This window comes from Eleutherodactylus coqui, chromosome 7, assembly GCF_035609145.1.
Source record: "Eleutherodactylus coqui strain aEleCoq1 chromosome 7, aEleCoq1.hap1, whole genome shotgun sequence".
In the NCBI taxonomy this organism is placed as follows: Eukaryota; Metazoa; Chordata; class Amphibia; order Anura; family Eleutherodactylidae; genus Eleutherodactylus; species Eleutherodactylus coqui.
The window spans coordinates 143,193,506-143,209,695 of NC_089843.1; positions in this window are offsets into that span (position 1 = coordinate 143,193,506).

The window sequence follows — 16,190 nt, forward strand, 5'->3', positions numbered from 1 at the left end:
CCCTGCAGTGAGTGGCTGGCGAGATCAGGTGTCACCCGAGTATATAAATCGGCCCCTCCCGCGGCTCGCCACAGATGCATTCTGACAGAGATTAGGGACAGTGCTGCGGGTGCCGGAGCTGCTATAGGGAGAGCGTTAGGAGTATTTTAGGCTTCAAGAACCCCAACGGTCCTTCTTAGGGCCACATCTAACCGTGTGCAGTAGTGTGGAGGCTGCTTTTTGCAGTGTTGCACTTTTTTTTTTTTTTTGTATATCGGCCGTGCAGAGCATTGCGTCCTGCAGTAATTATACATAGTCCAGGGCCAGTAGTGGTGGTGAGGCAGGGACAGAAGACATATATTTATTGAATATAGGCAGTGGGCCTTTCCAAAAACATTTGGGAAAAAAAATCTATTTGGGCTGCCTGTGACTGCCCTCAGTGTACTGGGTCTGTGCTGGGGGTAGTTGTTCTCCTAATTCATACGCAGCCAGCTAAGTGTTACAGCAGGCTTGCGCAAAATTATTTCCTGGCTCTGTGTTGGCTGTTACATCACCGCTGTATTCCAGTCCACAGTGCAACAGTCTGCAGTTATTTTACATACTCCAGGGCCAGTAGTGGTGAGGCAGGGACAGAAGACATATATTTATGAAATATAGGCAGTGGGCCTTTCCAAAAACATTTGGGAAAAAAAATCTATTTGGGCTGCCTGTGACCGTCCTCAGTGTACTGGGTCTGTGCTGGGGGTTGTTGTCCTCCTAATTCATATGCAGCCAGCTAAGTGTTACAGCAGGCTTGCGCAAAATTATTTCCTGGCTCTGTGTTGGCTGTTACATCACCGCTGTATTCCAGTCCACAGTGCAACAGTCTGCAGTTATTTTACATACTCCAGGGCCAGTAGTGGTGAGGCAGGGACAGAAGACATATTTATTGAATATAGGCAGTGGGCCTTTCCAAAAACATTTGGGAAAAAAAATCTATTTGGGCTGTCTGTGACTGTCCTCAGTGTACTGGGTCTGTGCTGGGGGTAGTTGTCCTCCTAATTCATACGCAGCCAGCTAAGTGTTACAGCAGGCTTGCGCAAAATTATTTCCTGGCTCTGCTGTGCGTTCCGTAAGCGAAGTCAGCCTCCAGCCACAGGCCAATAAGTGGCACATTTAATTACAGCGTTCTGTTTCTGCACTACTGGTAATATAGCATGCTGAGGGGTAGGGGTAGGCCTAGAGGACGTGGACGCGGGCGAGGACGTGGAGGCCCAAGGCAGGGTGTGGGCACAGGCCGAGCCAGTGCGGTGGCCAGGGGTAGAGGCAGGGCCAGACCGAATAATCCACCAACTGTTTCCCAAAGCGCTCCCTCGCGCCATGCCACCCTGCAGAGGTCAAGGTGCTCTACGGTGTGGCAGTTTTTCACAGAGACGCCTGACGACCGACGAACAGTGGTGTGCAACCTTTGTCGCGCCAAGATCAGCTGGGGAGCCACCACCACCAGCATGCGCAGGCATATGATGGTCAAGCACCCCACAAGGTGGGACGAAGGCCGTTCAGCGCCTCCGGTTTTCACCACTGCCTCTCCCCCTGTGCCCCAACCTGCCACTGAGATCCAACCCCCCTCTGAGGATACAGGCACTACTATCTCCTGGCCTGCACCCACACCCTCACCTCCACTGTCCTCGGCCCCATCCAGCAATGTCTCTCAGCGCAGCGTCACCATTCCTCTGCTATGCCTCTTGAGAAGTTCCCTGCAAAGCATAAAGGCAGACGCTTTGCGCTCGGAAACGGAGTCGGGGGAAGACAGTATGTCGCTGCATAGTCAGAGCACCCTCCTGTCTATATCTCAGCGCGTTGAGGAGGAGAAGGAGGAGCATGAGGAGGAGGGGGAAGAGACAGCTTGGCCCACTGCCGAGGGTACCCATGCTGCTTGCCTGTCATCCTTTCAGCGTGTATGGCCGGAGGAGGAGGATCCTGAAAGTGATCTTCCTAGTGAGGACAGCCATGTGTTGCGTACAGGTACCCTGGCACACATGGCTGACTTCATGTTAGGATGCCTTTCTCGTGACCCTCGCGTTACACGCATTCTGGCCACTATGGATTACTGGGTGTACACACTGCTCGACCCACGGTATAAGGAGAACCTTTCCACTCTCATTCCCGAAGAGGAAAGGGGTTCGAGAATGATACTATACAACAGGGCCCTGGTGGACAAACTGATGGTAAACTTCCCATCCGACAGCGCTAGTGGCAGAAGGCGCAGTTCCGAGGGCCAGGTAGCAGGGGAGGCGCAGAGATCAGGCAGCATGTACAGCGCAGGCAGGGGAATATTCTCCAAGGCCTTTGCCAGCTTTATGGCTCCCCAGCAAGACTGTGTCACCGCTCCCCAGTCAAGGCTGAGTTGGCGGGAGCACTGTAAAAGGATGGTGAGGGAGTACGTAGCCGATCGCACGACCGTCCTCGGTGACGCCTCTGCCCCCTACAACTACTGGGTGTCGAAGCTGGACACATGGCCTGAACTCGCGCTGTATGCCCTGGAGGTGCTTGCTTGTCCTGCGGCTAGCGTCTTGTCAGAGAGGGTGTTTAGTGCGGCTGGGGGAATCATCACGGATAAGCATACCCGCCTGTCAACCGTCAGTGCCGACAGGCTTACACTCATCAAGATGAACAAAGCCTGGATTTCCCCAGACTTCTCTTCTTCACCAGCGGACAGCAGCGATACCTAAGCAATACGTAGGCTGCACCCGCGGATGGAAGCATCGTTCTCTATCACCATCAAAAACGGGGACATTTTTGCTTCATCAATCTGTGTATAATATTCCTTCTCCTGCTCCTCCACCTGAAACCTCACGTAATCATGCCGAACGGGCAATTTTTCTTAGGCCCACAAGGCTCAGTCATATAATTTTTCTAAACAATTTTTATACGTTTCAATGCTCATTAAAGCGTTGAAACTTGCACCTGAACCAATTTTTATTTTAACTGGGCTGCCTCCAGGCCTAGTTACCAATTAAGCCACATTAACCAAAGCGATTAATGGGTTTCACCTGCCCTCTCGGTTGGGCATGGGCAATTTTTCTCAGGTACATTAGTACTGTTGGTACACCAATTTTTGTGGGCCCTCGCCTACAGTCTAATCCAATTCATTTTTTGCCCACCTGCATTACAGCTGACGTTACATCAGCTGTGCTGGGCACTGCAATGGGATATATTTATGTACCGTCGGTGGGTTCCAGGGAGCCACCCATGCTGTCGGTCCACACGGAGTTGTAACTACATATGTCCACTTCTAAAGAACCCCAGTCTGACTGGGGCATGCAGTGTGGGCCGAAGCCCAGCTGCATTAAACATGACATTACCTCAGCTGTGATGGGCAATGCTATGGAATATATTTATGTGCCGCCGGTGGCTTCCTGGCACCCACCCATGCTGTGGGTCCACAGGGACTTCACAATAGGGAGTTGTACCTGCCTGTGTCTATGAATTAAAAAGCCCGGTCAGGTTGGGGCATGCAGTGTGGGCTGAAGCCCACCTGCATTTAATCTGACGTTAGCTCTGCTGTCCAGGGCACTGCAATGGGATACATTTATGTACAGCCGGTGGGTTGCAGGGAGCCACCCATGCTGTGGGTGCACACGGAATTCCCATTGCGGAGTTGGGGATTCCCAGTTGTACCTGCCTGTGACTATTTATAAAAAAACGCGGTCTGACTGGGACATGCAGACACCTTGACAGAATGAATAGTGTGTGGCACATAGGTTCCCCATTGCTATGCCCACGTGTGCAGCTCCTGATGGCGGTGGCACAGGATTATATTTCTCATTGCTTCTGTACAGCATTGTGGGCTATCGCCCCGCCCCTTTTAAAGAGGGTCGCTGCCTAGCCATGCCAACCCTCTGCAGTGTGTGCCTGCGGTTCCTCCTCATGGCAGACGCACTTATAAATAGACATGAGTGTGGCGTGGCATGAGGGCAGCTGAAGGCTGCGCAGGGACAATTTGGTGTGCGCTGTGGACACTGGGTCGTGCAGGGGGAGGGGGGTTGGGCAGCATGTAACCCAGGAGAAGTGGCAGCGGAGTGTCATGCAGGCAGTGATTGTGCTTTGTTGGAGGTAGTGTGGTGCTTAGCTAAGGTATGCATTGCTAATGAGGGCTTTTCAGAAGTAAAAATTGTTGGGAGGGGGGGCCCACTCTTGCCGGTATTGTGGCTTAATAGTGGGACCTGTGAACTTGAGATGCAGCCCAACATGTAGCCCCTCGCCTGCCCTATCCGTTGCTGTGTCGTTCCCATCACTTTCTTGAATTGCCCAGATTTTCACAAATGGAAACCTTAGCGAGCATCGGCGATATACAAAAATGCTCGAGTCGCCCATTGACTTCAATGAGGTTCGTTACTCGAAACGAACCCTCGAGCATCGCGATAATTTCGTCCCGAGTAACGAGCACCCGAGCATTTTGGTGCTCGCTCATCTCTAATAATATCCATCTCTGACTGTATTCTACTATGCAGGCCTATACCAAAGGTGTGCATGAAGGTGACTCTCCAGCAGGTTAATACTCAGTTTTTCTCTTTACCATGAAACAAACTTTCACTAAACTTGACCTATCATACATATACGATGCTGTCAGCTGCAAGATCCTTCAACAGTTGAAAACACGGATTTCCTCTCTGACATTTTTTTGGCTAAGTTGAATGTGCATTTTATATTATCTCTAATATATAAGGGTGGGACAAAAAAATTCAACTTGTATGATGCTTTCTTTGGCCCAAGAGTAGCTCTTCATTTAAGGTCATTCAGGTCTCATAAAAAAAAGTTGTTGAGACTCTTTTAAAATTCAGTGTCTGTAAAATTCAAGTCCATGACCAGGTTAAAGGAAATGTGTCTTCTATATTTTAAAAAAATAATATTTATAGTATAAACGGAAACATTATTTCTTCCAATCATGTTTTATTTGATGGTGCGAATGGTTTATTTTATTTTCTGTGCATGATTTTTGGGACAGTCATCTAGTCTGAGCTTCAGTCCTGAGCTGTTCATAGACATACTTTACAATAGCCACATGGACATCAGGGACCTCAGTTAGAAAAAGACTAATTGACCTCTATTCGAGAGTACTCTGGATCTGTTCTACGACATGTACAGAGGTTATTGTGCTAGGAAGGGAGGAGGTGAGTCTTATGTTTTCTGCCTCCAGCTTTATAATAAATGTATTACTTTTCATTGTAATCTGTCCAGCGATGATAGTGAGATGATTTCTGAGAATTGATCTCTACAGAATAGGAAATATGTGTCTATTGTGAATCTCAGAGAACAGTGCAAGGTTTTAGGGTTTTTATCTTATTACTAGGCATTCAAAACATAGTTGGTAACATAAAGAATTTTAAAGCATTACTGTTTCCTTTAAAACTAGGTTTGACAAACATACTTGATTTAAACTGTAGATCACTTTCTGACTATACAATCCCTTTAATTGGCAGTTGTACAGAAAATGTGCTATAAAACATAGGGGTATGAGTTCTTGCATCTCTTAAACAGGTGTGCAAGCACAGTCTGATGCCAGATAGAAAGGACTTATCATTGTGAATACATAAGAATGACCGCACTGAGATATACAGTTGCAAATGCATTCCTTGTGCCGTTGGTCTAGATTATTTTTCCACAAAACCTCAGGACCGCTTTTTGATGGAGGAGTGTTAGCAAGGTGAAGAAAGCAAAACACTTATTAATTCCAAATGTAATCATGGGATTTATGCTGGCTTGCAAATAAACTTGGCGGCTACCTAGAGGACATTATTATTTTTCTGAAAAAATACACATATTCAACTATTACGGGTAGAAATTAGAGCACATTCCTCACTCTACCAAAATATATACAAAAGTGTTGTAACTGCAGATATTTATTTCAAGTCTATTGATAGATTCCATGTATTTAAGCTCAGTTTCTCAAGAAAAAGCAATAAAGTAAGCTGCTCATTATTACAAGTAGTCATTGATTTAACACAGAATGGATGAATGCAAATATGTCATGCTGCCCTTAGAACTTAAAAAACAATAATAGAAGAAGAAACTACAGGTGAGCACAGATTCAGATAGAACCCTAATTATATTTCCTTCTTCACTGGTCTCTATTGAAGTGTGCCCCGGAAAAACTGACCAATAGAAATAATTTTCTCCACAAACCTTTATTTTTTGATTAAAAATATTTTAATATTAAGAGTCTTCCAGAAAAACAGTCAAAAGTATGCAAACAATTATTGAATTGGTATTCCAGAGATAAAACAGAAGACCACCTATTATGAAAAAGGTCCAAAAAATTCAACAAACTATTATTTAGGGATTTCTAAGAAAAAAAAACATATAAACTGAAGAACAGTACATATGCAATGGAAAAGGGAAGGGAAAGGGGAAGCATCTGAGAAACGCCTGTATGAGAAAAGAACTCAAGGATTCAACACTAAGAGAATCAAGAATGCAGTGACCCATTGCATAGCCAAGTTCCACAATCCACGGACCCTCTAAATTGGAGCCAAGAAGTTGAAGTGGAATAATACTTATGGTATATATTACTGTCTGTGGCTCTCATAAGGGAATTTAAGGCCTCAACATACATGACCATAAAAGGGGGTGTCTGCAAAGTAAACCTGTCTAAATGATCAAACAGAAGCCTGAAGGACTCCTGTATTCCTGTGAGGACTCACTACCACTGGTGAAATATTGTTACAAAATTGTGATGAAATGGGTTCAATTATGTATGTTTATTAGAGATGAGCGAACGTACTCGTCCAAGCTTGATATTCGGGCGAATATTAGGGTGTTCGGGATGCTCGTTACTCGTAACGAGCACCACGCGGTGTTCGGGTTACTTTCAGTTTCCTCTCTGAGTCGTTAGCGCGCTTTTCTGGCCAATTGAAAGACAGGGAAGGCATTACAACTTCCCCCTGTGACGTTCAAGCCCTATACCACCCCCCTGCTGCGAGTGGCTGGGGCGATCAGATGTCACCCGAGTATAAAAGTCGGCCCCTCCCGCGGCTCGCCACACATGCCTTGTGAGTTAGCTGAGGGAAAGTGCTGTTCTATTGGAGTTGCTGTAGGGAGAGTGTTTGTAGTGAGTGTAGGCTTCAAGAACCCCAACGGTCCTTCTTAGGGCCACATCTACGTGTGAGAAATTTTTTTTTTCCTCAAAATCGGCAGTGCAGAGCATTGCACCTGGCATTAGGGACAGAAGTGGTGCTTAGGCAGGGAGAGTGTTAGGAGTGAGTGTAGCCTTCAAGAAGCTCAACGGTCCTTTCTAGGGCCACATTTAACTGTGTGGAGTACTGTGCAGGCTGCTGTTAGCTGTGTTGCTTTTTTTTTTCTTCTCAAAATCGGCGGTGCAGAGCATTGCACCTGGCATTAGGGACAGAAGTGGTGCTTAGGCAGGGAGAGTGTTAGGAGTGAGTGTAGCCTTCAAGAACCTCAACGGTCCTTTCTAGGGCCACATTTAACTGTGTGGAGTACTGTGCAGGCTGCTGTTAGCTGTGTTGCTTTTTTTTTTCTCAAAATCGGCGGTGCAGAGCATTGCACCCTGCATTGATACTACAGGCACAGAATTGTGTAGGCAGGGCCACAACACAGTTATTAGTCATTGAATAGGCACAGTGGGCCTTTCCTTTTAAACAAAAGGAAAAAAAAGTATATTTGCCCTGCCTCTGTCAATCCTAAGGGCTCTGTGTACGTGTGTGCTGCGTGGAGAACGTAAAAAAATCAGACGCAACCAGCTACGGTTGAGTGCAGCCTTGCGCCAATTTCTTTCCTGCCTGGGTAATACCTGCTCTGCCACAGTTAATAACTCTGCAACAGTAAAGTTCTGTGACACTTTTGCAGGGCCGCAACACAGTTATATTAGTCATTGAATAGGCACAGTGCGCCTTTCCTTTTAAACAAAAGGGAAAAAAGTATATTTGCCCTGCCTCTGTCAGTCCTAAGGGCTCTGGGTACGTGTGTGCTGCGTGGAGAACGTAAAAAAATCAGACGCAACCAGCTACGGTTGAGTGCAGCCTTGCGCCAATTTCTTTCCTGCCTGGGAAATACCTGCTCTGCCACAGTTAATAACTCTGCAACAGTAAAGTTCTGTGACACTTTTGCAGGGCCGCAACACAGTTATTAAACTTATTATTCATTCACTAGAGGCAGTGGGCCTTTCCTTTTTAAAAAAAGTAAAAAAATTATATTTGCCCTGCCTCTGTCAGTCTTAAGGGCTCTGGGTACGTGTGTGCTGCGTGGAGAACGTCAAAAAATCAGACGCAACCAGCTACGGTTGAGTGCAGCCTTGCGCCAATTTCTTTCCTGCCTGGGAAATACCTGCTCTGCCACAGTTAATAACTCTGCAACAGTAAAGTTCTGTGACACTTTTGTAGGGCCGCAACACAGTTATTAAACTTATTATTCATTCACTAGAGGCAGTGGGCCTTTCCTTTTTAAAAAAAGTTAAAAAATTATATTTGCCCTGCCTCTGTCAGTCTTAAGGGCTCTGGGTACGTGTGTGCTGCGTGGAGAACGTCAAAAAATCAGACGCAACCAGCTACGGTTGAGTGCAGCCTTGCGCCAATTTCTTTCCTGCCTGGGAAATACCTGCTCTGCCACAGTTAATAACTCTGCAACAGTAAAGTTCTGTGACACTTTTGCAGGGCCGCAACACAGTTATTAAACTTATTATTCATTCACTAGAGGCAGTGGGCCTTTCCTTTTTAAAAAAAGTTAAAAAATTATATTTGCCCTGCCTCTGTCAGTCTTAAGGGCTCTGGGTACGTGTGTGCTGCGTGGAGAACGTCAAAAAATCAGACGCAACCAGCTACGGTTGAGTGCAGCCTTGCGCCAATTTCTTTCCTGCCTGGGAAATACCTGCTCTGCCACAGTTAATAACTCTGCAACAGTAAAGTTCTGTGACACTTTTGCAGGGCCGCAACACAGTTATTAAACTTATTATTCATTCACTAGAGACAGTGGGCCTTTCCTTTTTTTAAAAAGTAAAAAAATTATATTTGCCCTGCCTCTGTCAGTCTTAAGGGCTCTGGGTACGTGTGTGCTGCGTGGAGAACGTCAAAAAATCAGACGCAACCAGCTACGGTTGAGTGCAGCCTTGCGCCAATTTTTTTCCTGCCTGGGAAATACCTGCTCTGCCACAGTTAATAACTCTGCAACAGTAAAGTTCTGTGACACTTTTGCAGGGCCGCAACACAGTTATTAAACTTATTATTCATTCACTAGAGGCAGTGGGCCTTTCCTTTTTAACAAAAGGGAAAAAAGTATATTTGCCCTGCCTCTGTCAGTCCTAAGGGCTCTGGGTACGTGTGTGCTGCGTGGAGAACGTCAAAAAATCAGACGCAACCAGCTACGGTTGAGTGCAGCCTTGCGCCAATTTCTTTCCTGCCTGGGAAATACCTGCTCTGCCACAGTTAATAACTCTGCAACAGTAAAGTTCTGTGACACTTTTGCAGGGCCGCAACACAGTTATTAAACTTATTATTCATTCACTAGAGGCAGTGGGCCTTTCCTTTTTAACAAAAGGGAAAAAAGTATATTTGCCCTGCCACTGTCAGTCCTAAGGGCTCTGGGTACGTGTGTGCTGCGTGGAGAACGTCAAAAAATCAGACGCAACCAGCTACGGTTGAGTGCAGCCTTGCGCCAATTTCTTTCCTGCCTGGGAAATACCTGCTCTGTCACAGTTAATAACTCTGCAACAGTAACGTTCTGTGACACTTTTGCAGGGCCACAACACAGTTATTAAACTTATTATTCATTCACTAGAGGCAGTGGGCCTTTCCTTTTTAAAAAAAGTTAAAAAATTATATTTGGCCTGCAGGCTTGCGCCAATTTATTTCCTGCCTGTGAAATCAAATCACTGGTAATACAGCATGCTGAGGGGTACGGGTAGGCCTAGAGGACGTGGACGCGGCCGAGGACGCGGAGGGCCAAGTGAGGGTGTGGGCACAGGCCGAGCTCCTGATCCAGGTGTGTCGCAGCCGACTGCTGCGCGATTAGGAGAGAGGCACGTTTCTGGCGTCCCCACATTCATCGCCCAATTAATGGGTCCACGCGGGAGACCTTTATTAGAAAATGAGCAGTGTGAGCAGGTCCTGTCCTGGATGGCAGAAAGTGCTTCGAGCAAGCTATCATCCAGCCACAGTTCTGCGCCGTCCACTGCTGCAAATCCGAAACCTCTGTCTGCTGCTCCTCCTTCCTCCCAGCCTCCTCACTCCACTACAATGACACATGCTCAGGAGCGGGAAGACTCCCAGGAACTGTTCTCGGGCCCCTGCTCAGATTGGGCAGCAGTGGTTCCTCTCCCACCAGATGAGTTTATCGTCACTGATGCACAACCATTGGAAAGTTCCCGGGGTCCGGGGGATGAGGCTGGGGACTTCCGGCAACTGTCTCAAGACCTTTCAGTGGATGAGGAGGACGATGACGATGAGACACAGTTGTCTTGCAGTGAGGTAGTAGTAAGGGCAGTAAGTCCGAGGGAGGAGCGCACAGAGGATTCGGAGGAAGAGCAGCAGGACGATGAGGTGACTGACCCCACCTGGTGTGCAACGCCTACACAGGACAGGTCTTCAGAGGGGGAGGCACGGGCAGCAGCAGGGCAGGTTGCAAGAGGCAGTGCGGTGTCCAGGGGTAGAGGCAGGGCCAGACCAAATAATCCACCAACTGTTTCCCAAAGCACACCCTCGCACCATGCCACGCTGCAGAGGCCGAGGTGCTCTAAGGTCTGGCAGTTTTTCACCGAGACGCCTGACGACCGACGAACAGTGGTGTGCAACCTTTGTCGCGCCAAGATCAGCCGGGGAGCCACCACCAACAGCCTCACCACCACCAGCATGCGCAGACATATGATGGCCAAGCACCCCACAAGGTGGGACGAAGGCCGTTCACCGCCTCCGGTTTGCACCGCTGCCTCTCCCCCTGTGCCCCAACCTGCCACTGAGATCCAACCCCCCTCTCAGGACACAGGCACTACCGTCTCATGGCCTGCACCCACACCCTCACCTCCGCTGTCCTCGGCCCCATCCACCAATGTCTCGCACCGCACAGTCCAGCCGTCGCTAGCGCAAGTGTTGGAGCGCAAGTGCAAGTACGCCGCCACGCACCCGCACGCTCAATCGTTAACAGTCCACATAGCCAAATTTATCAGCCTTGAAATGCTGCCGTATAGGGTTGTGGAAACGGAGGCTTTCAAAGCTATGATGGCGGCGGCGGCCCCGCGCTACTCAGTTCCCAGTCGCCACTACTTTTCCCGATGTGCCGTCCCAGCCCTGCATGACCACGTCTCCCGCAACATTGTACGCGCCCTCACCAATGCGGTTAGTGGCAAGGTCCACTTAACTACGGACACGTGGACAAGCACAGGCGGGCAGGGCCACTACATCTCCCTGACGGCACATTGGGTGAATTTAGTGGAGGCTGGGACAGAGTCAGAGCCTGGGACCGCTCACGTCCTACCCACCCCCAGAATTGTGGGCCCCAGCTCGGTGGTGGTATGTTCGGCGGTGTATGCTTCTTCCACTAAAGCACCCTCCTCCTCCTCCTCCTCAACCTCTGTCTTGCAATCTAGATGTGTCAGCAGCAGCAGGACGTCGCCAGCAGGCGGTGTCGCGCGGCGTGGCAGCACAGCGGTGGGCAGGCGTCAGCAGGCCGTGCTGAAACTACTCAGCTTAGGAGATAGGAGGCACACGGCCCACGAACTGCTGCAGGGTCTGACAGAGCAGACTGACCGTTGGCTTGCGCCGCTGAGCCTCCAACCGGGCATGGTCGTGTGTGACAATGGCCTTAACCTGGTGGCGGCTCTGCAGCTCGGCAGCCTCACGCACGTGCCATGCCTGGCCCACACCTCTTTAATTTGGTGGTTCAGCGCTTTCTGAAAAGCTACCCACGCTTGTCAGACCTGCTCGTAAAGGTGCGCCGGCTCTGCGCACATTTCCGCAAGTCCCACACGGACACTGCCACCCTGCGCACCCTGCAACATCGGTTTAATCTGCCAGTGCACCGACTGCTGTGCGACGTGCCCACACGGTGGAACTCTACGCTCCACATGTTGGCTAGGCTCTATGAGCAGCGTAGAGCTATAGTGGAATACCAACTCCAACATGGGCGGCGCAGTGGGAGTCAGCCTCCTCAATTCTTTTCAGAAGAGTGGGCCTGGTTGGCAGACATCTGCCAGGTCCTTCGAAACTTTGAGCAGTCTACCCAGGTGGTGAGCGGCGATGCTGCAATCATTAGTGTCACCATTCCTCTGCTATGCATCTTGAGAAGTTCCCTGCAAACCATAAAGGCAGCCGTTTTGCGCTCGGAAACAGAGCCGGGGGAAGACAGTATGTTGCTGGATAGTCAGAGCACCCTCCTGTCTATATCTCAGCGCGTTCAGGAGGAGGAGCATGAGGAGGATGAGGAGGAGGGGGAAGAGACAGCTTGGCCCACTGCTGACGGTACCCATGCTGCTTGCCTGTCATCATTTCAGCGTGTATAGCCTGAGGAGGAGGAGGATCCTGAAAGTGATCTTCCTAGTGCGGACAGCCATGTGTTGCGTACAGGTACCCTGGCACACATGGCTGACTTCATGTTAGGATGCCTTTCTCGTGACCCTCGCGTTACACGCATTCTGGCCACTACGGATTACTGGGTGTACACACTGCTCGACCCACGCTATAAGGAGAACCTTCCCACTCTCATTCCCGAAGAGGAAAGGGGTTCGAGAGTGTTGCTATACCACAGGACCCTGGCGGACAAGCTGATGGTAAAATTTCCATCCGACAGCGCTAGTGGCAGAAGGCGCAGTTCCGAGGGCCAGGTACCAGGGGAGGTGCGTAGATCGAGCAGCATGTACAGCCCAGGCAGTGCAACAGTCTTTAAGGGCCTGGACAGCTTTATGGCTCCCCAGCAAGACTGTGTCACCGCTCCCCAGTCAAGGCTGAGTCGGCGGGAGCACTGTAAAAGGATGGTGAGGGAGTACGTAGCCGATCGCACGACCATCCTCCGTGACGTCTCTGCCACCTACAACTACTGGGTGTCGAAGCTGGACACGTGGCCTGAACTCGCGCTGTATGCCCTGGAGGTGCTTGCTTGTCCTGCAGCTAGCGTCTTGTCGGAAAGGGTGTTTAGTGCGGCTGGGGGAATCATCACAGATAAGCGTACCCGCCTGTCAACCGACAGTGCCGACAGGCTAACACTCATCAAGATGAACAAAGCCTGGATTTCCCCAGACTTCTCTTCTCCACCAGCGGACAGCAGTGGTACCTAAACAATATGTAGACTGCGCGGATGGAAGAATCGTTCCTTATCACCATAAAAAACGGGGACCTTTTAGCTTCATCAATCTGTGTATTATATTCATCCTCCTCCTCCTGCTCCTCCTCCTGAAACCTCACGTAATAACGCCGAACGGGCAATTTTTCTTAGGCCCACAAGGCTCAGTCATATAATTTTTGTAAACAATTTTTATACGTTTCAATGCTTTCCACTTGTAAAGAACCCCAGTCAGACTGGGGCATGCAGTGTGGGCCGAAGCCCACCTGCATTAAGCACGACATTACTACCTCAGCTGTGTTGGGCAATGCAATGGGATATTTTTATGTACCGCCGGTGGGTTCCAGGGAGCCACCCCTGCTGTGGGTCCACAGGGAATTATAAATGCATCTGTTTCCACTTGTAAAGAACCCCAGTCAGACTGGGGCATGCAGTGTGGGCCGAAGCCCACCTGCATTAAGCACAACATTACTACCTCAGCTGTGTTGGGCAATGCAATGGGATATTTCTATGTACCGCCGGTGGCGTCCGGGCACCCACCCATGCTGTGGGTCCACAGGGAATTATAAATGCATCTGTTTCCACCTGTAAAGAACCCCAGTCTGACTGGGTCATGCAGTGTGGGCCGAAGCCCACCTGCATTAAGCATGACATTACTACCTCAGCTGTGTTGGGCAATGCAATGGGATATTTCTATGTACGGCTGGTGGCTTCCTGGCACCCACCCATGCTGTGGGTCCACAGGGAATTATAAATGCATCTGTTTCCACTTGTAAAGAACCCCAGTCAGACTGGGGCATGAAGTGTGTGCCGAAGCCCACCTGCATTAAGCACGACATTACTACCTCAGCTGTGTTGGGCAGTGCAATGGGATATTTTTATGTACCGCCGGTGGGTTCCAGGGAGCCACCCATGCTGTCGGTCAACAGGGACTTCACAATAGGGAGTTGTACCTGCCTGTGTCTATGAATTAAAAAGCCTGGTCTGACTGGGGCATGCAGACACCTTGACAGAATGAATAGTGTGTGGCACATAGGTTCCCCATTGCTATGCCCACGTGTGCAGCTCCTGATGGCGGTGGCACAGGATTCTATTTCTCATTGCTTCTGTACAGCATTGTGGGCTATCGCCCCGCCCCTTTTAAAGAGGGTCGCTGCCTAGCCGTGCCAACCCTCTGCAGTGTGTGCCTGCGGTTCCTCCTCATGGCAGACGCACTTCTAAATAGACATGAGGGTGGTGTGGCATGAGGGCAGCTGAAGGCTGCGCAGGGACACTTTGGTGTGCGCTGTGGGGGGGAGGGGGGGCGGTTGGGCAGCATGTAAGCCAGGAGAAGTGGCAGTGGAGTGTCATGCAGGCAGTGATTGTGCTTTGTTGGAGGTAGTGTGGTGCTTAGCTAAGGTATGCATTGCTAATGAGGGCTTTTCAGAAGTACACGTTTTTGGGAGGGGGGGCCCCACTCTTGCCGCTATTGTGGCTTAATAGTGGGACCTGTGAACTTGAGATGCATCCCAACATGTAGCCCCTCGCCTGCCCTATCCGTTGCTGTGTCGTTCCCATCACTTTCTTGAATTGCCCAGTTTTTCACACAAGGAAACCTTAGCGAGCATCGGCGAAATACAAAAATGCTCGGGTCGCCCATTGACTTCAATGGGGTTCGTTACTCGAAACGAACCCTCGAGCATCGCGAAAAGTTCGTCCCGAGTAACGAGCACCCGAGCATTTTGGTGCTCGCTCATCTCTAATGCTTTGGATGTAAGTTCTGCTAAATTTGACAAGGGCACTAAGGATAAAATGGTGTCCAGTGCCCCTGATTCCCAGATGAGTGCTGATTAGAGATGAGCAAGCATACTCGATAAGGCAAACTACTCGTGCCTTATTCGAGTACCTGCCCACTCGTCTCTAAAGATTCGGGTGCCGGCAAGGGGCGGGGAGCGGCGGGGAGGAACGGAGGGGAGATCTCTCTCCCTCTCTCCCCCCCCCGCTCCCCCCTGCTCACTGCCGCAACTCACCTGTCACCTATGCCGGCAGCCGAATCTTTAGAGACGAGTGGGCAGGTACTCGAATAAGTCACTACTCGCTCGAGTAGTTTGCCTTATCGAGTATGCTCGCTCATCTCTAGTGCTAATACTTTTTTTTCAAGGACATTTGAGACTTTCTTCCACTGTTGTTGGTGCATATGTGGCATCATACCAAAGTTCTACATCGGCAACATAGTAGAGAAACGCATTGCAGAAAACTAGAATAAATATTTATATCTCTTGTGAAACTCAAGAATAATTGTAATAGATACTCCAGCAATTAAAATACATACTTGGTTTAACCAACACAGCAAAAATGACAAATAAAAATGTTAAAAAGTGCCATGCAGCCTTATTAAATAAACCATCAACTGTATTGTACCTCATGTCCATTAAAAGCGTACTTAGGAGCTTAGGACATATGATTGGGTTGTCCTTGGAAAATGTAAAAAAATCCTGCACTTGGAAGTATATTCCCCTTGATATTGGCAAAATTTGCCATACTCTTAAGACTTTCTTGAAATATGATAAGCCACTTGAAAGTCTAATTTGAACAAGCCATAATCCTCATAGAGAGAAGAGGAATATATTTTTCCAAGATAAACAAAAGTAAGAGAACAACATGTCTCTAAATCATCTCCACGTCATCAGATCAACAACAAAAAGGCAGAACTTGAAAAAGGAAGCTGAAATCCTGCAGAGATGTGTAACATATTCTTGTCCATAAAATGAGCACAAAAACTTTATTTTTTCAAAGGCAAAAATAATTCTTTATAAAGTTTTAATGTTATACTTTAAAAAAATAGTGTATATTTAATTCTAGTGTTCAGCATATCGCTCTGGGCCCGCCAACTGGTGTAGGGAGTGTCACAGGCAATGCTCCCCAGGAAAGGCTATTGAAATTAGCTCTCTTCAAGAAGGAAGAAAACT